General features: G+C 41.7%; 1 protein-coding gene across 6 annotated transcripts in view; it reads left to right on the forward strand.

Moving 5' to 3' along the window:
- LOC144059307 (uncharacterized) overlaps positions 1-21,201 on the forward strand; it is a 76,744-nt gene that overhangs the window by 31,129 nt on the left and 24,414 nt on the right. The gene's annotated exons all lie outside the window — the stretch shown is intronic.

A 21,201-nucleotide genomic window follows, 5' to 3' on the forward strand; every position in this document is an offset into this window, starting at 1 on the left:
TCAATCCGTCACCACGCGTACAGGAAGGAAGCCTGGGTTGGGGAGAGATACTGCTCTTAATGACATGTCTCTGTGTGCCTGCACCAGAGGGGGAAGTAACCGGATATTTAAACAGAGATAAGAGTGTGTACCAAAGGGGCTGGGATTGGATATGGCTGCAAACCCCATGGCAACCGGCCGGCCGCTATTGGATATGGAAAGGTAAATAGTAATGCAGTCCTAGCATGTTTTAATGCTGTAAATTAAAAGCTCATGTAACATTCAGGCGAGGGCAATAAATAGGCGCTTCCAGCTCTGCCAAGTTTTCATTAGTGACTTCCTCCGAAAGCACTCGTTTTAAATCAAAATTTGGAACACACGCTCTGGCTCATCAGGACCCGTAAGCAGTAATCGGATATATTTCAAGGATTCCTGCATAACACGGCCATAAATTCAAAATTAGATGGGAGCAGTTTGGAGTCTCTACAAACTACATGCACTTTTTTGGTCTGAGCACTAGGAGGTTGAAAAAGTTCCCTGAGGCCAATCAGTGTTCTCTATATAACTCTCTGCAGGCCTACCCAATTTTTTGGGGTCCAGGGACCCCTTTCAAGGGAAGAAAGCTTTCAAGGACCCACTCATAATCCTCAAAAATCAACTTTACATGGCACTTATCAGGATACTGAAAGACACTCCACAGTCCATACAAATCAGAAACAATAACAGTAGGAGGGCAATGAGCATATATCCACACTGCGGTTGGTACACAGAGACACCGATGCCGTCCATCATTAAGCAATTGTAGACACATTTCTAGTGGGAGCTTCGGTGTATGCAGCAGACAGTGGAGAAATCCAGAGCCCTCCATTGGGACAAAGATCTCCACAGGGAATCTGGTAGCCAAACCAGAGGAGCTGCACGGATGTACGGGGTAGTGCCGTGACTGAAGGAAAGGAAAGGTGCCAATGCTTGAGGTAGATGGCCGCTGCAACTGATACATGGAAGGAAGTGGAGCAGGATCCATCTCTGCATGGCATGTCAGCCACCGAAGCCATCAGGATGTAAAATGATGAAAGCTAGCTGACTAGCTGAATGAGATAGCTAGCTATCTGGTTGGAAAAGGGGGCAGCGGTCTCAGCCAGCAAGAGCTAACCACAGTGACGAGAGTGAAAGCCTATGGCTACAGTACAACAATCAATCCATACAACTGTAAACTATTGAGAAATAAATGTTAAGTATATGTATTACAGTTTTGTGAATTTATAAGATGCATTTACACTGACCGCTAGTCACCATGTCATCGCGTATGGCCATCCCACCCAGCTTCGAAGCCAAATTAGATTAACCAGATGAAGTACTTTGAAATATTTTGCTAAGCAGATGGCTTTTCAGCATCTGCTAACTGTCACGTACACCAGGCGCTAACATTCCCGAGACAATCTGCGGCATCGGCTGCAATCCAAGCCCTCGCCATCCCCAGATCACATGATGCTCCCTGAAAAAGGATTACAGGCAACCGGATCCGTTTTGGCAATGGTACTGGAATTTTCATTACAATGATCTTGGGTGTGGTGCGCCAAGAATGCATCGTCAATGTGAATGAGAAAGCGCAAGGAGGGAGGCATCAGTAAGGAGGTAACACAAGGAGTCCTGGAAACACACTAGTTTCGATCAATAACATTTACCCCCTGCGTACCGTTTGCCATCACTCCATCCACCCATCCATTTACTTCCGCTCTTCCAGGGTTGGGTCACCCGGGCAATAGCCTAAGAAGAGAAGCCAAGACATTCCTCTCTCCAGGCACTTCAAGCTCTTCCAAAGGCACCCATGTGGCATTCCCAGACCGGCCGAGAGACATACAGTACTTTCCATTGTGTCATGGGACATCCTTGGCCAAATCCTTGTGGTACGTGTCACCTAGAACACCTCAAAAGGAGGCATCCTAACCAGATGCCCAGGCCACCTCATTTGGCTCCTCTCGATGTGGAGAAGCCAGATGCTAGTCCCTCTGGGATGACTTGAGTTTCTCACCTTATTTTAAAGAAAAGCTTGGGCACCCTGCGGAGGAAACTGTATCTGTGATCTTGTTCTTTCGACCAGCACCCACAACTCATGACCATGGATGAGAGTGGGAATGTAGAGCGACCGACAAATTGAGAGATTTGTTTTTCGGCTCAGCTCACCACAACTGACCACTCCACCTGACCACTCCATCTCCTGCTCCAATCCTCCCTCACTTGCGACCTACTTGAACCATGGTCACAGGAGACATTAGAAGAGTCACAAGTGGGGTTTCCATCCAATTGTTTAGAATTTTTTAAGCGAATTTACTGAAAATGCGCACACCGGACATGCAACTTATGCCCATTTCCATCTGTTCTTCTTTTGCGAATAATGAGAGGGGACTCCGATACTGTAGGTGGCGGTATACACCACAGAGATGTGATCAACAGTATTTTAGAAGGAGGACAGGGAGCAACTGCGCCGTGTGATGACGTCGTATGAGTTTGCTTTTGTAATTCTTGATAAACCGTAACATTTCTTTAGTGTTTTCCATCTAAAATTGCATTGATATTTGCTTCTTTAATGAATTCCAAAAAGATTTCTGTTTCGTCGTCCCCCCCAAACATACCTTACTTTATCGTCCGCCGTTGCTTTGTGAAAACGTGCGACTTGTATCCGGTTTTTTCCTTTTTTCGATACGCTTCTCAATCCACCCCCTCTAAGCGTAAAAGCGTTCTTGCGAATTTTGGGCCCTTTTTCGAATTTCTAGTGTTTCCATTCAGTTTCTGCATTTCTTGAAAAAAAAAAAAAAGGTGGATGGAAACCCGACTATAGAAAGGCATTGAAGTGGACGTCCTTGGAAATGTATTGGTTGAAACAAACACCTGTTTTTGTGAGTACAGGTGCGTATGTACAGTAAGTTGGTATGTTGCGCCAGTGGGGCCTTTTGACGTGTTAATTTCAAATTGTGATGAATTGAATTTCCTCTGAGACGGTTTTCTGGTAATGCTGGTAAACCTTTCCATTCGTGAATGATGCTATCGTACCCCCTCAGTGGTAGCCACGGCTGAAAGGACTTTCAGATTGCAGGGCACGATTTTGGCAATGCAGGGGGCACAGCTCTGGAATTAACTCCACAATTGCAAAGAGAAAACTGTGCGAGAGGGTAACAAAGAGGCCTCTGTGTGGGCAAGGCGTTTCAGGTTTGTGGAGTGGGGGGAAATACTATCTGATGCCATCCCCTCCTCCTCATCTACCCCGCCCTTTCGCGCCCCCTTCCCCTTTCTTGCTTCATGGACTGACCATGACAGCAGGCCACATTGGGCAGTGTGCCACACGAGAGCCGCAAACCCGCAGCTCCATTGACAGCTGTTACAACTGCTTCTTGCATTGACATACAAGTAATTGGACCACACTATTAGCAGTGGCGGGGACCTTTTTTCCTTTTTCCATTTCACTTTTAAAGCTCTACCAGGGGTTAAATGTTTGGGGGCATTTTATAATACTTCCTGTGAAAAAAATCATGCATCTTTTCAATCACATAGGTGCAAAAACGTTGTCTTGAATTGACTTGAAATGACAAATAGATCAAGTGTAGAATTACCCAACCAAGTACATGTCTGAAATTGGGTGGCCCTAGTCTACATGAGAGGAAAGAGGTTTGAGGAGTCACATTGACCAGTTCAAGTTAACTTGAACACAACACAAGCAACGTCCTAACCTCCATTGACCACCCCCCTCCACCCCAAGATTGAATACATCCATGGTCCAAGGCCCGGCCAACTTCCACAGCTGTCGCACATTTTCAACAGATTCTGTCGGCCCTGGACGAGGCCGTGGAGAGAAGACATTCCTGCGCCATTACACATCGCCTAAGAGGAATTAACGTTAACATCTGATATTGTGGAAGTGGGAAATTTGCCACCCCGACCTTGCCCAAAGCACTCCGGAACTCAGGGTCATGGATTTATTATCTCAGATGGCCCTCCCAGGTCACAAGGGGCCATTTTCTCCCCCCTCGCTGTTCCGGCAACAACAACAAAAAAAAAAAGGGGGAAAAAAGCCTGCGGCCTTAAGTGTGCTATTCATTAAGTACACTGTGCACAGTGTTGGGGGGGGGGGAGACACATGTTACTGTTGCTCTACGGGTATTTGTCATAGGAACGGCATGTCTCGTCCCATTGAGAGGCCATTCCCAGCTGTTGGTCTGCAGCTCGGTGATGCGGCCTTCATCCCCCCCGGTGCAGTCGCAGACGCATAAACAGGATGCCTCCGATGTACAACTGCACAAGTGTGCAAAAGAATCCCGGTCAAATGCCAAAATAACCCCCCACCCCATTCGTGCTCCACTTTCGAAAAGGAATTGTAGGTTTCAAGACCATCAGAAATATCCACGGGTAGTTCCATAGTGAGACAGTCCTCTAATAAATACGAGGATACATCTTGTACCGCTCCCGCTGATACGTTTGCAGCCGATTTTTTTCCGATCGGACCAATCAGGCGTTGTTTAGGCAGGACAAAACTAATAAGCGCCAATGGCAGAGGGAAACAAAAAAACTAACAGACGAATGGATGCTGCAATTAATTGTGTTGTCACAGAATTACTCACCGTTTCCTTGTTGAATATGAACAGAGAGAGGAGTTTTGTGCGTTTTTATCTGGTAAAGATGTTCGTGTTCTTTTCCTAATCTCAACCATTAGTGCCCCATGTACACTGTACAACCTCACTGAAGGCCTAATCCTAACCCCAACCATTAGTCGGTCGGCAAATTGACATACACGTTAACACTAAATATGAACACTAAGATCATTGTATAGCTCAGTAAGATAAACGTTCTGGGTTCGAGTCTCAGTTTCTGTATTTTTTCGCTATTTAACATGGCCGATAGAGGTCACTAAACTACAATACGTAACACTTGGTTGTATTTTGGTAAATGGTAAAATGACCAATATGGTCGTTATTGTTGGAGGACTTGTTCATAGTGGTCATATGTTTCTCAACATTTTCTGTAACAGTTTTAGCGATTCACTTTCCATTCTTCCTTCTTTTTGCGATGTTTTTCAAACTAGAATTGCAAGTCACACAGAAACAAATGACTGATTGTGTTCAATTTCTGAATTTCCACTGCACTTCGGTGGTAGCTTTCCACATTAAGTTAAAAAAAAATATTAAGTGCAGAATGTGCATAACTTAGTTGTGTTTCAAAATCATTGTGGAAAAGAATGACTGGTCGAGACGTTTTGTGCCAAGTTGAGGAGAAACTCCAACAAAATGTTAGCAAATTTCCGGGAACGTGCTTAAGCCGCAACTCACCAGGAATATAAATATTAGCATCCCTTTGATTCTCCTCTGCAAAAAAAAAAAAATGTTTCCAGTAAAGATTCTCTGCCTGAAAACTGGAAAGTCATAGTGACACACACACATGCGCGCGCTGGGATCCAGATGTTTCGATTCTTTTTGGTCCGGACGTCAGCGCGTGCTTTCAAAGTTTCCGTGAGTGCGACGGCCTCAGCAACAGTAGTTGTGTCAAGGCAGCCGCTTGCACCCCAACTTCCAGGAAGTAAGCACAACTATGCCGGAGCCTGCGTCATTCCATGAGTCAACTAAACAGTCTGCCGGGATATCTGTGAGGGAGTCCAGACGCGCTCATTCCTCTTTCCTCTCTCGCTTCAATGACTGTTCAATTTCCGTACTGGCAGGGTACGAGGGGCCAAAGTATTTAAGATGATGTGTAACACCGGCGAGGTAGCACAGCGGAATGTGACACGAGCAGGTACATTGCATCGATTTGACATATTTAAAGGTCAATCACTGTTTGGAGGAAAAATCACTTAACAGTTGTCTGATTCAGTGATTCCCAGGTGAAATTGCAAGAAACAATCTAATTTTACTGAATTGTTTTGAAAATGATTTATCTACAACAACAACTGTATCTTTGTTCATCTCTCTGCCAGCGACTTATAGTGACAGTAGTTGGGTTTCCATCCACCCATTTTTATTAGAATTTTCAAGAAATGCGAAAATAAAACAGAATAAAAACGCTAGAAATTCTAAAAAGGGCCCAAAATTCACAAAAATACATTAATTTACGCTTAGAGGGGATGGCTTTTGAAGCGAATCGAAAAAAGGAAAATGCTAATTTGGGCTATGGAAACAGGTTTTGCAAATCGCACGTTTTGACTGGATATTATGTCATACGAACATTTGTAGTCCCAAAACAACGCTGTATGATAAAGTAAGGTATGTTGGGGGAGCATGACAAAACAGAAATCTGCAATCAAATTTTTAATGCTATTTTAGATGGAAAAACAGCAAAGAAACGCTACGGTTTATCAAGAATTACAAAAACAAAATCATGCAACGTCATCACACGGTGCAGTCGCTTCCTGTTCTTTTATTTTAAATGACTGGTGGATCACGTCTCTATGGTGTATAGCGCCACCTACAGCGGCGGAGTCCCCTCTCAATATTCGCAAAAGAAGAACAGATGCAATTAATTAAATGTTCTTCCACTAGATGGCAGAAGGTACAATTAATCTTCGTTTACACCTGTTGCCGACCGTTCATACTGTACAACAGAATACTAGTTTAGTGTTAGTAGCCTCGACACACTCTCATATACTAGAAGGAGTACTGGGTGCATCCTTGAGTGTACTGCCCCAGTGACAAGCTATTGGACCCTTACAGGTACAAATTTAGCACAACTGGTGATATTGTTTTACCAAAGCAAGAATCTTTCCGAGGTACAAAATGTTCCCATTCTAAAATTTAATTTGACAGCTACCAATGGAACAAGTCCATGTAAATAAAGCATCACAAGCCAAACGCAATTTCTGAATCCAGCCTCGATATATTCAATGCCGCAATTCCTGATATGGAAAAACAAAATAATAATTTAAAAAAAAACAACTTGTCAAGTGTCTGGCTGCCGTGGCCGGGGGCCCGGTTCTTAGCTTTCCTTTTGTCTGCTGAAAGATGTGAACACGTCTGTCATTTGAGCGTCTCCCTTTCTGCTGTGTACACTTCAGATGGCGGCCCTGACAGACTATGAATCATCTGTTCGGAAACTAGGTTGCAGCACAATAGGCTCTTCATAAGGTGAGGCAGGGCCCGAGCGCTAAAGTAGGAGAACGTACGCCCGGTGACCATGTTGGAATTCGAGACGGGGCAAGTGAAGTGAAGTTGCTCTTTGCTCTGTTGTCTTTATAACTCCTTTACACTAGGACACCCAAGTGAGCAATAAAATCATTGCGGGAAAGCTTGGCGTTAAGGGGGGGGCATTGTACCTCATTTTGGGCTAGTTTTTTTCTTTTGTTTGATAAAGATGTGATCAGTTCAAACGCAAAAGTTATAAAATAGCACTAAGGAACTTTTCAACCTAAATAAAATATTTTCATAACTCTTCTGATGAATAAACAACCTAAAACGAGTTGAATTTTACCTTTGCCATGGCCTGAGGGGGTCTATCATTTTTACTGGCACTAAGCAACTTCGAGGAGGATGGTAGGAACACTGCCACGCAAAAAAAACTACAAATGTGCTGACTGCTTTATGGCATACGTCACTTCCCCTCTTCCCAATTTCTTAACAATGACAGAAGTCAATTTGAATGTCAATGCACAAATGTCGCTGCAAAACAACTAAAAAGTTTTGTCTGAGAAGAGGGAAGCTACCCGGATAAAAGGACAGTCAAGGATCAACAGTGGCCCGGATTTCACACGCTGGCGTGGGCTAAAAAAACGACGCAGTGCGCTTGTCTTCATGGGAAATACGGTCTTCCTACAGGCATAACATTACCACTTTCGTCCATATGGCGCCGCCATAATCAACGTAAACTGAAAGTTTCTTAGTGTTGCCATTAAGACAAATCAAGTTATAATACCATCATTTGATGTTACATTCCCTAACCCTGTAAAACTAAACAACTCCAATGTAAAACTTGTCGAAAATAAAGGTTCTTTGTAGCTTGTGTTACGGACATCCTCAAGATCGACAATTTATATTAGGACTGTAGTTTAAGGAAGCAAGTAATGGGACCTAAATGTTGAAAAAAAAAACCTCTCTTCAGTTCATATCTCGTTACCTCATGAATACTCACCTATGTGTTTGAAGCCTATTGTAATATTTTCTTGCGTCCGGTCTACCTTACAGCAAGGAAATTCAATGTTAAATATTTACCATTCCCCTGGTATGCGACCAGGCCGATTCCAGCTGTGATGGGTAGCAGCCACATTCCTCCCACAGGAAGTTTATTCTTATTCATTTTAATTTTCCCTTTCTCTGTCCCGCCGACCTTTTTTTTTGTAATGTGGCCAGTAGCGAGCGTGTCACACGTGTCGTTGCAGGCGAGACTTGAGGCTCTGCAGGACTTTTCAACAGTCGTCTTATGCGAGATGGAATCCTTCCAGTCCCGTTGCACGTATCAGTCCTGCCTGATTACATTTTCTTGTAATGAAATAATAAACTCCGGCTTCATGTGTAGTTTCAAGTCTGTGACAGGTAGACCTCTGCTGGCCATAATCTTTCTATGTAAGGCATTGACACAGTTTCAGGTTTTTGGTGCTTCTGCTTGAAGGCTCATGAGAACGACAGATTGTAGGGTGCTTTTTGTAACCAACAAGGACCAAGGTGGTTCAGGTCTTAGACTGAAATATTAACATTTGTACAGTATGTAAGACCAAGTAACTTTGGTATCTGGATTGATGTCAAATTTCAATCCTTTTCATCATGTTCCCATTTAGACAACATGAAACCGAGATAACACCTAACTATAGATCAACAGTTCCTCGTCATTGCAAGGCTTCAAGCAGGATGTTATCAAAAGGAAGTAGCCGCTGAGCTTAGAGTGTTACAGAGTGTCATCATTAGGTTACAAATACCTGCTGGTCATTACCCCCCCCCCCCCCCCCCCCAATCAGCTCCTTAACTCATTTGCTCCCAAAAATGTATAATTTTTTAAAAATTATTTTAACTATTGCCATGGTCCCAAAAATGATTGTATTAATACATTTTTTAAATGTTTTTTATTTTATTTTTTTATGCTAGAGGTCGCTTAAAACAATGGTAATTATTACAAAAAAAACGGGCAGCAGGTGTCAGCAGAGTATAAGAGATCGAGGGCAATGATGCAAAAAATCTCTTTTCCCCAGTGTTTTAAACAGATTTGTGAATAATTATAAAACTTAGCTATATTCTAATGTTAATTGCTGCAAAACAGAAACAGATACAAATATGCTATACTTTTTTTCTTGAAAGAAGAGACTAATCTTTCTTTTGGTAGGTTCCATGTTTTTTTTTATAGCAATAGAACAGAATATTCTGTGTGCCTTTTAAAATGAGTCAAAATCAAGTAAAACAGCCGGGAGCAAAGGGGGTTGCTTCAGTGAAAATGGCTGGGAGTCAAGTTGTGCAAAAAAATACTGGAACAATCCATAGTTGGATTAGTACATACAAAAGTTTACAGAAACTCGGCAAATTAAAGGCAATATATATAAATTGCCATAACACTGTCTTGAAATGAACGTTTGCAACCAGCTACGAGAGTTGGCTAGTGTGGTAGCTAACTAACCTTTTCGAGCACATTCAATGGAAACATTTTCTCGCAAAACATTTCAAAAATCACTTTGGAGCTGTAATTGCAATAGCATGAAACCATAATATTTTTGCTCATTAATATATTATCAGAATCTGATACCAGCGCATGACTAGCTTGCAAATTATGATTGGATAACTTAGAAAAAAAATGGCGTGATATAATCCAAAAGGATGCTTGTCACACCTTGCCGCACAGCATTTCACCTAGGATCCTTCTTCACATTTCAGCATCTTGTCTTTTAATTCCAAATCAACTGATCCATTAAACTTGCATTTGTGGAGTTAATCCTGCAACTGGGGAAACCGCACTTTTGTCACGGCAAAGAATACAACCAAATTTCAAACATAGCTTTTGTGAAAAGGAATGGGAGTCGTCCGATTTCACAATCTCCCCAGCACAAAGCATCCCTTTACCCCTAAGACCCCGGGCTCCCCACCCCCTCCCATGTCGCCTTTTGTTGTGTGCATGTGACTGTCCAAATGGCTCGGTAGGAAATGCCAGAGTCCCACGTACACACAAAAAAAAGAAAGAAGAAAAATAGTTGTGAGAGCCACCCTCTACATCAATTCAGCAGCAACCAGAAGCATTTTACAGCTGCTTTATTGTTACTCCTCTGCTGTTTAAGCTGTCTTTCATGTCAAAAGTCTTTTCCTGCTTACAAATCACCGGGAAGCAATCCCTTTGGCTGCACTGCTGTGCCCTAAGCCCCTTCCTAGGGTTCAGCTCTTTGATCACCTGTTACGTCGGCCATCCAGTTAAGAAATAGAGTAACTGGCTGCTGGGATAATCTTGTGTTCTTGTCTGGAAAGGAGGAACCCCCCCTCGCCTTTTCAACCGTTCCTTTTTTTTTTTTTCTTGTCTATGCTCGCACTCGATGAGCCTGGGAACAGGGTCCCCGAAAAAAGGAGGGCGGGTAACTGCATTAGCTGAATTGGTGGATTTTTAGTCTTTATAAAATAGCAACTGGCTTGGGCCATGTTCACATGAAACTAAAAAAAACTGCAATTTTCTAGTGTGAACAAATCCCCAATCAAGTGTTTCTCCACCTGTTGTACTGAGCCAAGGAACATAGTTCACATTAGCAAATACTATGGCACACTACCAAACAAAAATGTCACAAAAAGGTATACAGTGAGTGTATTGTATACTGAAATAATATACTTGATAATTGTACCTTTATACCATCTACTAGAAGAACATTTATTTACTCTACCCGTCACTGAACAAATATATATTTTGTAGTCAATAAAATGTGTTTTTGGACCACATAATTACAATTGAATAATTTCTGGCGGCACACCTCCTCTCATCACAGTGGTTGGGCATCACTGCAGTCCGGTGTGGCCGTTAGACCGTTAGATATGACCAAAAGATTCTACAAAGTTGCATTTCTTTTCCTCCATTGTTACATCTGAGCATTTACTCTTACCCAACTGTTGAGGATTCAACCTCTGAACTGAATATTCAGGATTTATTAACCATCACAGGGCGCTCCGGTAAGAGAGAATGAAAGTCTTCAGTTGAACTCCAAATGCAGCATTATTTGCATGTGCAGATTTGCAGTATCTGGAGGAATAAAAGAAAGAAAACAATTACATTTAAAGTAACTATCCAAGTACTTCTGTCTAATGTTTACAGGCTGTTTTGGGTGAAAACTTACTATATTGTTGGTCTACATTACTCATATTAGCAAGTTACTAACAGCCACACACTTAGCTGTTAGCTATCAATTACTGCTAATAAGTGTAAACTTCAGCCAAAACAAACATATAAGATACATAAAGACTCATATTATCTTACTAAGCACAGATGAGAACATATCAGCATGAATTAGAATTGGAACGAATCAGAATGGACACCCACTCCGTCATTTACTGCTGCACGCTACGAGTCGAAAGACGAACGGAGGACTGCAAACAGGAAATGGAAATGCGGCGTGGCCTTCCTTTCAAATTAAAAGCATAGGTCTCAAAATAAGATACAAGTAAAGAACTTGAAGAACTAACACCAACGATACACCAATATTCACTTCAGCTGCCTTAATCGAGGTGGCCTCAACAAATCCTATGTAGCTAATTTTATACAAAACCAACCAACCAATAGAAAGATGCCATGAAATAAAGCCTATGCTGCCAAATAAAAACTGGATGGCAGAGGTGAAAAAGTGATCCACTCTGTGCTCATGTCAACTGCTGAAGCTAACTCTAACTATAAGGGGTGTAATGTTAGGTATATGTTTTAGGATTCTATCTTATGAATACATTTGGTACAGTACACAAAGCAGAGTAGATAAGTGACAGGAAGTGTGACTGTCACATGTAAACGCGCCCTAAACAAACACATTGCAGCTCAGCCTCTGGCTAATAGATGTCATGGCTACAGATGTGTTTTGGGCAGTACGTCAAACTTGTTAACTTTGCTACAGCCTGCAATTCACATCGTAGCCAAGATGAATATTTACAAAATAATCCATCCATTTCACTCGTAAGTTTTAGAACAAGCTTCGAACTATTTCCAACTTGTGAGCTACGATGTTTTGGCCGAGGAGTTAAACATGATCCGGCATCCTCCATGTGAACACTGCTGTTTCACTACCAGAGGCCCAGACCAGTTGTCACCGTTCCCGTGTTTTAAGATGTGCTTAATTGGCTTGCCCGAGTGCCAGAGGAGGGGAAGGAGAGCGAGCTAGCTTGTTACGAGGAGGGCCCACCGAGGTGGGGGTCCTTATCAGCCTGTCGCCGGACACCTCCGGTGGCTATTAATCAGAGCCAGAGTCCGACTGGAGCCAGAAGAGGATCCGCCGAGGGGAGACAACAAGGGAGGGAGGCAGCCTGGAGCCTTCCTTGGGCCTCACTGACATGAACAGACAGACAAACACTCCCCCTCCTCGCCCTCTCCTCAAGTCCGAGGGTACTTGCTAGGACAACCAACCAACACCCCCCCGCTAGCCCCGGTCCACTTCCCTCACCTTCCTCCCTGCTATTGATTTAGGTCCCCCCTCCGGCCAGGACCCATCCATTTTAGCCGAGGTGACAGGTTTACGTCGCCCCCTCTCCACTTTATTGTATTGGTGCGGCGCTGCCAGTTGCTATTGTGCTAATGAAAATTTAGCACCAGACGCAATATTCCTTTTTCACAGGATGTGCACGCAGCGTGCAAAATTTCTTGGCGGCGTTTACAGGATTGAAGGCGCTCATTATTTTTAATGTTCATGACAGAGTGGCCCCGAAAACAGTTTTTATGGACAGGAAAACAACTACGAGGTGTTTCTGATTATTGAGGTGTTAGCTAAATGATCTTTCTTATGTAAATCTTGGCTGGCTTTAATAGTCTTTACCTGTACCATGTGTACTTAATCCAGCTGCAGCGGCATTACAGACTCTTTTGGACTTCTTTACCTGGTACTTTACTTCTTCTGGGGCTCTGTGGTTGATGGTCGGAACCATCCAAAAATAATACTTCCGTTGGGCCCAGACCGAAACCATCTCTTTTTCTGGTCCTTTGATCCAGAATGTGCTCGAGACACCTTTTAAGACTGTTATTTTGGTCCACTCCTGGTCCAAAACAAACAAGCTAAGCATTAAAAAATTCCCTGAATCTTCTGGGAGGTAATACCGAAATGAAATCCAGATTGGTTCACGTCACGAACCTCCAAAGTTTTTTTGTGAGCTCACATTTGTTGGGATCATTGATAATTTTGAAGAATTAGATTTTAAAAAAACATGTCACTGATAGTGGAGTGGTACACGACTACACTTGTCGTTCTTGGTTCATGTCCTTGTCAGCAACAGGGCTTTTCCTGGCTCAAAACAGTGGGATCATCCTGACTATAATGAGTGACTACCGAAACCTTATTTAAGGTATTTAAGGTCTCGGTACTCGCATTGGCCGCCCTCCTGCAGCCATTTTACGACCAGGGATTAGAAATGAGAAATTATATGAAATTATATGAATACAAAATTGCAATTAATTAATAATTAATTAATTGCTGTCTGTTTTGATCTGTGCCCTGTGACCGATTGGTGACCAATCCAGGGTGTCCCCTGAAGACAGCTGGGAAGGTCTCCAGCTCCTTATGACCCTCAACAGGATAAGTGGTATAGAAAATTGATATATGGATGGTTTTCATATCTGTTATTTTGATCCAGGCAGAAGATCCAAGGCAAAAAAATTCTCTAAATTTACTTGGGAGGCCTGCAAAGGTGTATTGTGATCTCAGATTTCTTGAGATTTCTAGAATTTAGAAAGTACTGCTACCTACAAAAAAAATCTACTGAACTACCACCGATCAAATGCAGCTGCAGGTCCTAATCTGTAGTAAATCATCTTGAATGCTGATTAATTTCCTTTGAAACATCGAGCAGATTGAACACATTTGCCGACTCGGCATGCCAGGCTGGAATGTGCGTTGAATGCGTCGGAGGGCAACGTTCTGATCAACTTCTAAGCAACAAATGGAAAGCTTCTGTGAGTGAGCACTACAAAGTGCCATGTGTAAATATTGAATAATGAGGCTACTTTCAAGTCCTCCTCTTTGTGTTTGGAAAAAGGGCTAAAATGTCATTAATGACAGCTTTTGCTGTGGTTTTACATCACACAAGCTCATAAAAAGCCATCGCCGCTGATCCATTTGTTAGCATAACCCTCGGCAGGCATTTTACAAGCCGGCGTGCGTGCATTTGTTGGCAAGATGTGCTTCGAGACACGCGTATTAATGAGCCGCTCATTTACTAGCTATTGCACGACAACTCTTGCCATTAGTCATGGTCTGGCATGATGACAAGAATCGCTCGTACGCACTGGAAACGTGACCTGCTTTTATGGGGATGAGCAGTGAGGATGTTCTTATCTATAGTTTGCATGACAGGGTGGGGCTGCTTGTATGAATGTTTTGTTCAAACACTTATCATAAGTCGCACTTGTGTTGTGATTGCACAATATCAAATGATACCGCCATTCAACATGTTCAAATGTATTGTTACAGTACAAAGCTTTGGGAATGTACAAGCCACTATTAGGGTTTTACGTTTGGATTTCAAAGTAGTGTTCAAGCCTGGGTTTGTCAAGGTCCGATTTGTGAACATTAATGATCTTCAAGTCATTTGAAAACTGCTCAGCTCTTGTTTTGGTTCTGAATGTGCAGATTGGATTTGGTTGCTGTTTAGTGCAGGTGTGGATCTAGTCTAGTGGGATACAAGACTGAGACCAACCCAAAATCTGGAAAATCCTATACTATTGCCTAGTTACATTTAACAAAAAGCTATTATGTACGCTATTAAGTTTTTCCAAAAATGTATTTATTGATTGATTGATTTTAGTGTGTTTTTAATACATTAACTCATTCACTCGCAGCCATTTTCACTGAAACACCCCCGTCGCTCCCGGCTGTTTTACTGGATTTTGACTGATTTAGCAAGGCCCACAGAATATTGTGTTCTATTGCTATAAAACATAGAACCTACCAAAAGAAAGATTAGTCTCTTCTTTCATCAAGAAAAAAAATATATATTTCTATCTGTTTCCGTTTTGCAGCAATTAGCATTGGAATATAGCAAAATGTCATCATTATTCACAAATCTGTTTAAAACAGTGGGGGAGAGGGCTTTTTGCAACATGGCCCTGGTTGATCTCTTATACTCTGCTGCCATCTGCTGACCGTTGTTTCAAGCATTCTCTTCAGTTCAGAGGCTGCATCAAAGCCTTCTAGAAAATGTATAAATATGTCTTTGGGAGCATGGTAATATTTAAAATAGAACATATTCATACGTTTTTGGGAGCAAATAAGTTACAGTAAAAAAAAAATCATAGTGGTCTTTGCACCCTTAAATTTTTCTGTATGTGGCCCTCAAATGAAAAAGTTTGGACAATTCTGAATTATGGTTTCATGCCTGGGCTTAATGTTTCAAACAAGGTCTTAAAGACGGGTATCAAATGTAGGTTAGTGTTTAAATTAGTGTTTCAAGATACAGTTTGGATTTTAAAACGGGGTTAGGCTTTGAAACAAGGTTTAGGGTTTCAAATCATTGCTAGAGTTTTCGTAAAATAGGGTACCAAAAGAGAGTTTCTTGCCTGGTTTAAGGTTTAAAGTTAGGATAATGGATTAATGTTAGGGTTTCAAACAAGGGTTAGGGTTTCAAGCCTGGGCTAGGGTTTCAGACAAGGGTTATATTTTCAACCAGAATTTGATTTGATCTATGGCAGTGTTAGGATTTCAAAGTCGTGATTCAAGCAAGGGTTAGGGATTGAAGTGAGGGTTTCAAGCCAGGGTGAAGGTTTCAATTGTGATTTGGATTGGTTGTGAATGTTGTAATATGTATATTTTCCTGTGAGGGGAAAGCTCCAGTAAGTGCAGAATCATCAAGTGTAACACTCAAACTTTTTCTGACTCATTCAAGTGGCAGGAAGTTGATTTTTCTTGCCCAATTTTTTCCCCTTCCCTCCTGCTAGCCAAATAAACGCAGAAATTTCAGTGAGTCACCAACTCACCGCCGCCGTTGCTGTACTGTACACTTTGGACGTGTGAAGAACACAAACAGCACTGACCCGCTTATGCCTCAATGGAGCCCTTCTCAGATACGAGGCCCGGCCGCGCTTGCCAACTCAAACGCAATATGAGCTCACTTTGGCCTTGCCGCTTCGTTAAGTTTTAACTCGCTGACTCAGCCGTCTAAAGTAAGGTTTCAAGCCAATGTTAGGGTTTCTCAATTGGGCCTTCCAAGCCAGGGTTAGGGTTTCAAGTAAAAGTTGTAAATACGGGTTTTGCACTTGGGTTATGGCTTCAAACAAATGTTAGGGTTTACATTGTGAATTTAAGATGGGTTAGCCAGATGGATACCTTTTAGCTAGAGTTGGTTCCTATGGAGAAACTAAAAAGGAAAAGGATATCAACTTTGGCCACGGTACAGCGATAACTGGAGGGCAACGGTTACACAATCATCCCACTCCGCCAGATAAAGGTCATTGTGTTAGCACAAGTTCGGAAGTAGACCCGCAAGGCCCCCGTGCGGCAAGCAAACAACAGGAAGGAAATAATCAATTTGCTGCCTTTTAATGAACAACTCGGCGTATGACCTCTTTGCGGGAGCAGGATTGCCACACGCTGGTTAAACATTAGTCGAGCGATAGCCAGCTAGTCAGCACAGAGGAACTGAAGAAGTTGGATTGTAAGAACTCGTGTTGCAGGCTCACTTTGGGTATTTGAATTTATGGAATAACTCAACCTGAATGTGTTTAAATCATTCACTTGCAGCCATTTTCACTGAAGCAACCCCCTTTGCTCCCGGCTGTTTTACTGGATTTTGACTGATTTTGCAAGGCCCACAGAATATTGTGTTCTATTGCTATAAAAACTTGGAACCTACTAAAAGAAAGATTAGACTCTCTTCTTTCATCAGGAAAAAAATATATTTGTGTCTGTTTCCGCTTTGCAGCAATTAGCATTAGAATATAGCTAAGTTTCATCATTATTCACAAACACTGGCAAAAAGAGCTTGTTGCAACATGGCCCAGGCTGATCTCTTATACTCTGCTGCCACCTTCTGGCCGTTTTTTATAATAACTACCATTGCTTTAAACCACCTCTTCATGTCAAAGCTTTCTGTATGCTGTCGCATAAAAAAACATTAAAAAAAACAACAACATATACATACGTTTTTGGGAGTGAAGGACAAACTATTAAAAGAAACGTATTTATAAGTTTTGGGGTTTGAATGGGTTAATTCCGGAGTGTTAATTAAATATTATGCCATTTGCAAATCTCCTGGGGATCCTTGGTTGACAAAATGTCATATATGGGAACAATTGTCATTATAAGATATGTTAAAAGGCAAGATGACTGCTACATAAGCATTTGTTGTATTCACTGTCAAATTGTCTTATCTTTACCTGCCAGTCCAGGTTGTACTCCACCTTTAGCCCAAAAGTCAGCTGGGATAAATTGACTCCAGCTAAATCCATAACCCGGAACAGAAAATGATAGCTGGATGGACTTATTAGGCGATATGCATGATAGTTGTTTAAATAAAATAAAAAAGAAGAAAAAAAAGCAGCTCATCCAAAATAGTCGCTGCCACAGATTCTGTTTTGTGACCTTTAAAACTTAAAGAGGAAAAAACAAATCTCTTTCACTAGATATCGATCAGCTGAAAATTAGGTGATTGGTCCCAAATGCAGATAATGTGACAACTGTACTTTAGGAGTCCTACAATCTGAAAGGTTTGAAAGCCCCTGATATGCAGTACCATAAACAACCAAAGGATTCCTGGTGAGTTACAATGTGTTTTTTTATGCCTAATTTAATTTCAAGCAAAAGTATCTCTATTGATGTATTTTATTGAATCAAAGTCTCATAGTGCGGATCAATCAACACAACGCTTTACCATCGGCGAAAGGAACGACCAAGGAAGTGTGCAGCAACTTTTTAAACAAACAAAAGCGCCAACTCTTGACTTGGAGGGAACATTTGATGTCAAGGCAAAAGGAGCCTCATTACCGGCCTGGCCCGCACGTGGGGGGGCTTTCTCCCAGACGCACTTAAATGGCCATAAAAAAAAAAAAAAGGGAAAAAAGGATTCAAAGTTATGAGATGCTGAATGGCTTTAGAGGAGACGGCTCGCTCTCCCTTTGTCCCGTATCCCGCGTCACTGGAGCCAGTGGAGTCATAAATGGCTGCTAACACGAACAGTAAACGGGTATAAAAAGACTCCCGGTTTGCTTTATGTGACCCGCTCCGAGGTAGGGGTTGGAGATGGCAACTTGAGTAGTGCCCTTGATGAACTTCAAGTGGCTATATTTTCCTTACAAATAATAATAACTAATAGTCACTCATTTCTGGAGAAATTGCGTGGGAATGCTGAAAGCTGAGTGCTAAGATTTGAATGCATGTGGAATGCTTATGAAGTAAATTGAGAGATCAATTGTGAAATGATGACCTCCTGGTTACTGGACAATGCACTTTACCAACTGTGCCACCGAGCAGTGTCAGACACCTGGTAATGATGTTAAGTTATATGTATGGAAGTGAGCGTGGAAAGTGATACTTAGAAAAAGTTCAATGTCTGTCCCATTGAAAATGAATGGGGAAAAGTTGATATTTAACTTTAAATTGTGCGAATACTTTAAGTAATGTGGAATCAGTTGATATACGTATATAACCTGGGAGGCGGGAATTTTTGAAGCAAGTTGAAATTTGAACAGTGTAAATTGGAAGTATTATGGTGGAGTTGTTATGCGGCAAAAAAAGTATGGAGAATAAAAATCACAAGCATTCCCACAATAAAAAGAAACATATGATGTGATTATCCAGTGTACTGTAATTGCCCTCACTTAGAGGCAAACATTTAAGATGACGTCAAATGTTATTAGGCTAAATGGTCCACATTCAAACTCAATCAGACCTACATGAATTTAGGTTTGTATCCCATTAAAATTTAAGACGTAATAAAATATGACACAACTTGTTCAGGGAGACAAATGTCTTGGCTTCATGAAATAAAGCACTCGCCAAAATGTGGCATCCCGTCATTGACAGGCCAATGTAACCACGTTTTTGCCCAGCTAGTCACTTTGCTCAATTATAAAAGGCTATGCATCAGTTTAACTAACATCATTTTATTTTACTACAAAACATTTTTTGTTGTGGAAACTTTAGTGTCACACAACCACGTAAACAAAATGTTGTCATTATCTTTTGTGGGGCGAACACACTCAGAACCCTCATCTCATGTTCTCTGTGCCCAGCACTGGAGATTAACTTGCCTTTAGGGAGGTACTTAGCAGACCCTGAAAATTGATATGCATCAGCTCAATAATTTAAAGGTAATTTTCACAGCTCCTCCACCGGCCATAATGACCATAATGCCTTGTTAACCCCTCTGCCAGAGGTTACATACCCCTATGACGTCGGCCTTAAGTCATCTAAACGGTCACAGTCACCACCGCCAAGAGGTGCTATCTTATCCTTGGCTGCAAACAAAGGGATGACATATCCTTTGATGGAATAAATTACTCCAATAATTAGATCAAAATGTGTTGATTGGCTCCACAGGAAACCAAATGTTTTGGAATTCAAGGAGATGGCACACTGTGGTTTCGACATTGCAGAATACCTTTCCACACAGTCGTCATCACCACTCTAGTGGGGTTTCCATCCACCCGTTTTTATATGAATTTTCAAGAAATGCGAAAATAAAATTGAATGGAAACGCTAGGATTTCGAAAATACCCATAATTCTCCCAAAAGTTTTTACGCTTGGAGGGGGTGGATTTTGAAGCATATCGGGGGAAAAAAAAGGAAAATCTTGATGACAAACAACTTGACACAATTACAGTATATCAACAAGTGGCTAGCATGGCTACGAGCTACTAAATTAGCTATCGGTTGTTTGCGGTCGGATTAACATTATTGTTGGAAATTTGAATTTTCAAGAAATGCGAAAATAAAATTGAATGGAAACGCTACGATTTCGAAAAAGGGCCCAAAATTCTCCCAAAAGTTTTTACGCTTGGAGGGGGTGGATTTTGAAACATATCGGGGAAAAAAAAGGAAAATCTTGATGACAAACAACTTGACACAATTACAGTTTATCAATAAGTGGCTAGCATGGCTACGAGCTACTAAATTAGCTATCGGTTGTTTGCGGTCGGATTAACATTATTGTTGGAAAGTTATAGCCGTTGGAGTAATGTTGCATTATAAGTATAATTTACTTATTTGTTCTGTCCCGTGTGTTTATGCATGTTGCACTCGCTCGCTGCAGATTTGAAAGGGTGTGTGTCACATGAAAGTGTCACAGTGACAGATTAGCAGAGTCAAGATTTTACAAAATCGTATAATTTCCGTCTCGTTTTTGTGCGTGAACTAAAATGTCCATAGATTTTAGTCCAGTTTTTATAAAGTGAAGTACATTTTCGTCTCGTCTTCATTAGTCGACGAAAATGCATACTGATTTAGTCCCACTTACTGTTGCTTAACGAGGTTTTTAGTCCAGTCTAGTCTAGTTTTAGTTCAGTGAAAAATGTGTGTTGACGGAAGTATTTTTGTTAAGTTTTCTTTGACGAAATTAACACTACAGTAGTGTGTCACTAGATTTTTCCAATCACTGCCTTAGAATTCCTGCTGTCTAGCATCCATCCAAATGAACGCTCCAACCGAGTACGCAATATATTCTTACGATGGTCTTCTTTTCTGTGAACTTTTGGTGCACCTCTGGCTCACCCCTCAGCTCGTTTCGGAGGCCCCCGGCCTGTTGCGTGAACTCCGACCCCCAATCTTGAAAGGGAAAGGCTTATACTAGCTAGCGTGGCCGATGGAGAAACCCAACACCGACATCTTCTGATGCAATTGTCAGGCTTTGTGTTCGCATTCCCACAAAAAAACTCCACCCCACCTCGGTCCACTTATCACCCAACAAGTCAGTGACCTGCCAAGCACACCTATAATTAAGACCACGTCAATGTTATCTCCATACAAATTCTGCTAACACAAAATGTCATGGAAGGCATCTTAAGCAGTGCAGCTGAAAGCACAATTATGTGTTTTTCTCTAATGATAATAATAGTACACTGCGGTCCAAATTCCCAAACGCGGGTTGTTTACAATTGTGAGGGAGAAAAGCATATTTT

This window comes from Vanacampus margaritifer, chromosome 10, assembly GCF_051991255.1.
Source record: "Vanacampus margaritifer isolate UIUO_Vmar chromosome 10, RoL_Vmar_1.0, whole genome shotgun sequence".
NCBI classification, from domain to species: Eukaryota; Metazoa; Chordata; class Actinopteri; order Syngnathiformes; family Syngnathidae; genus Vanacampus; species Vanacampus margaritifer.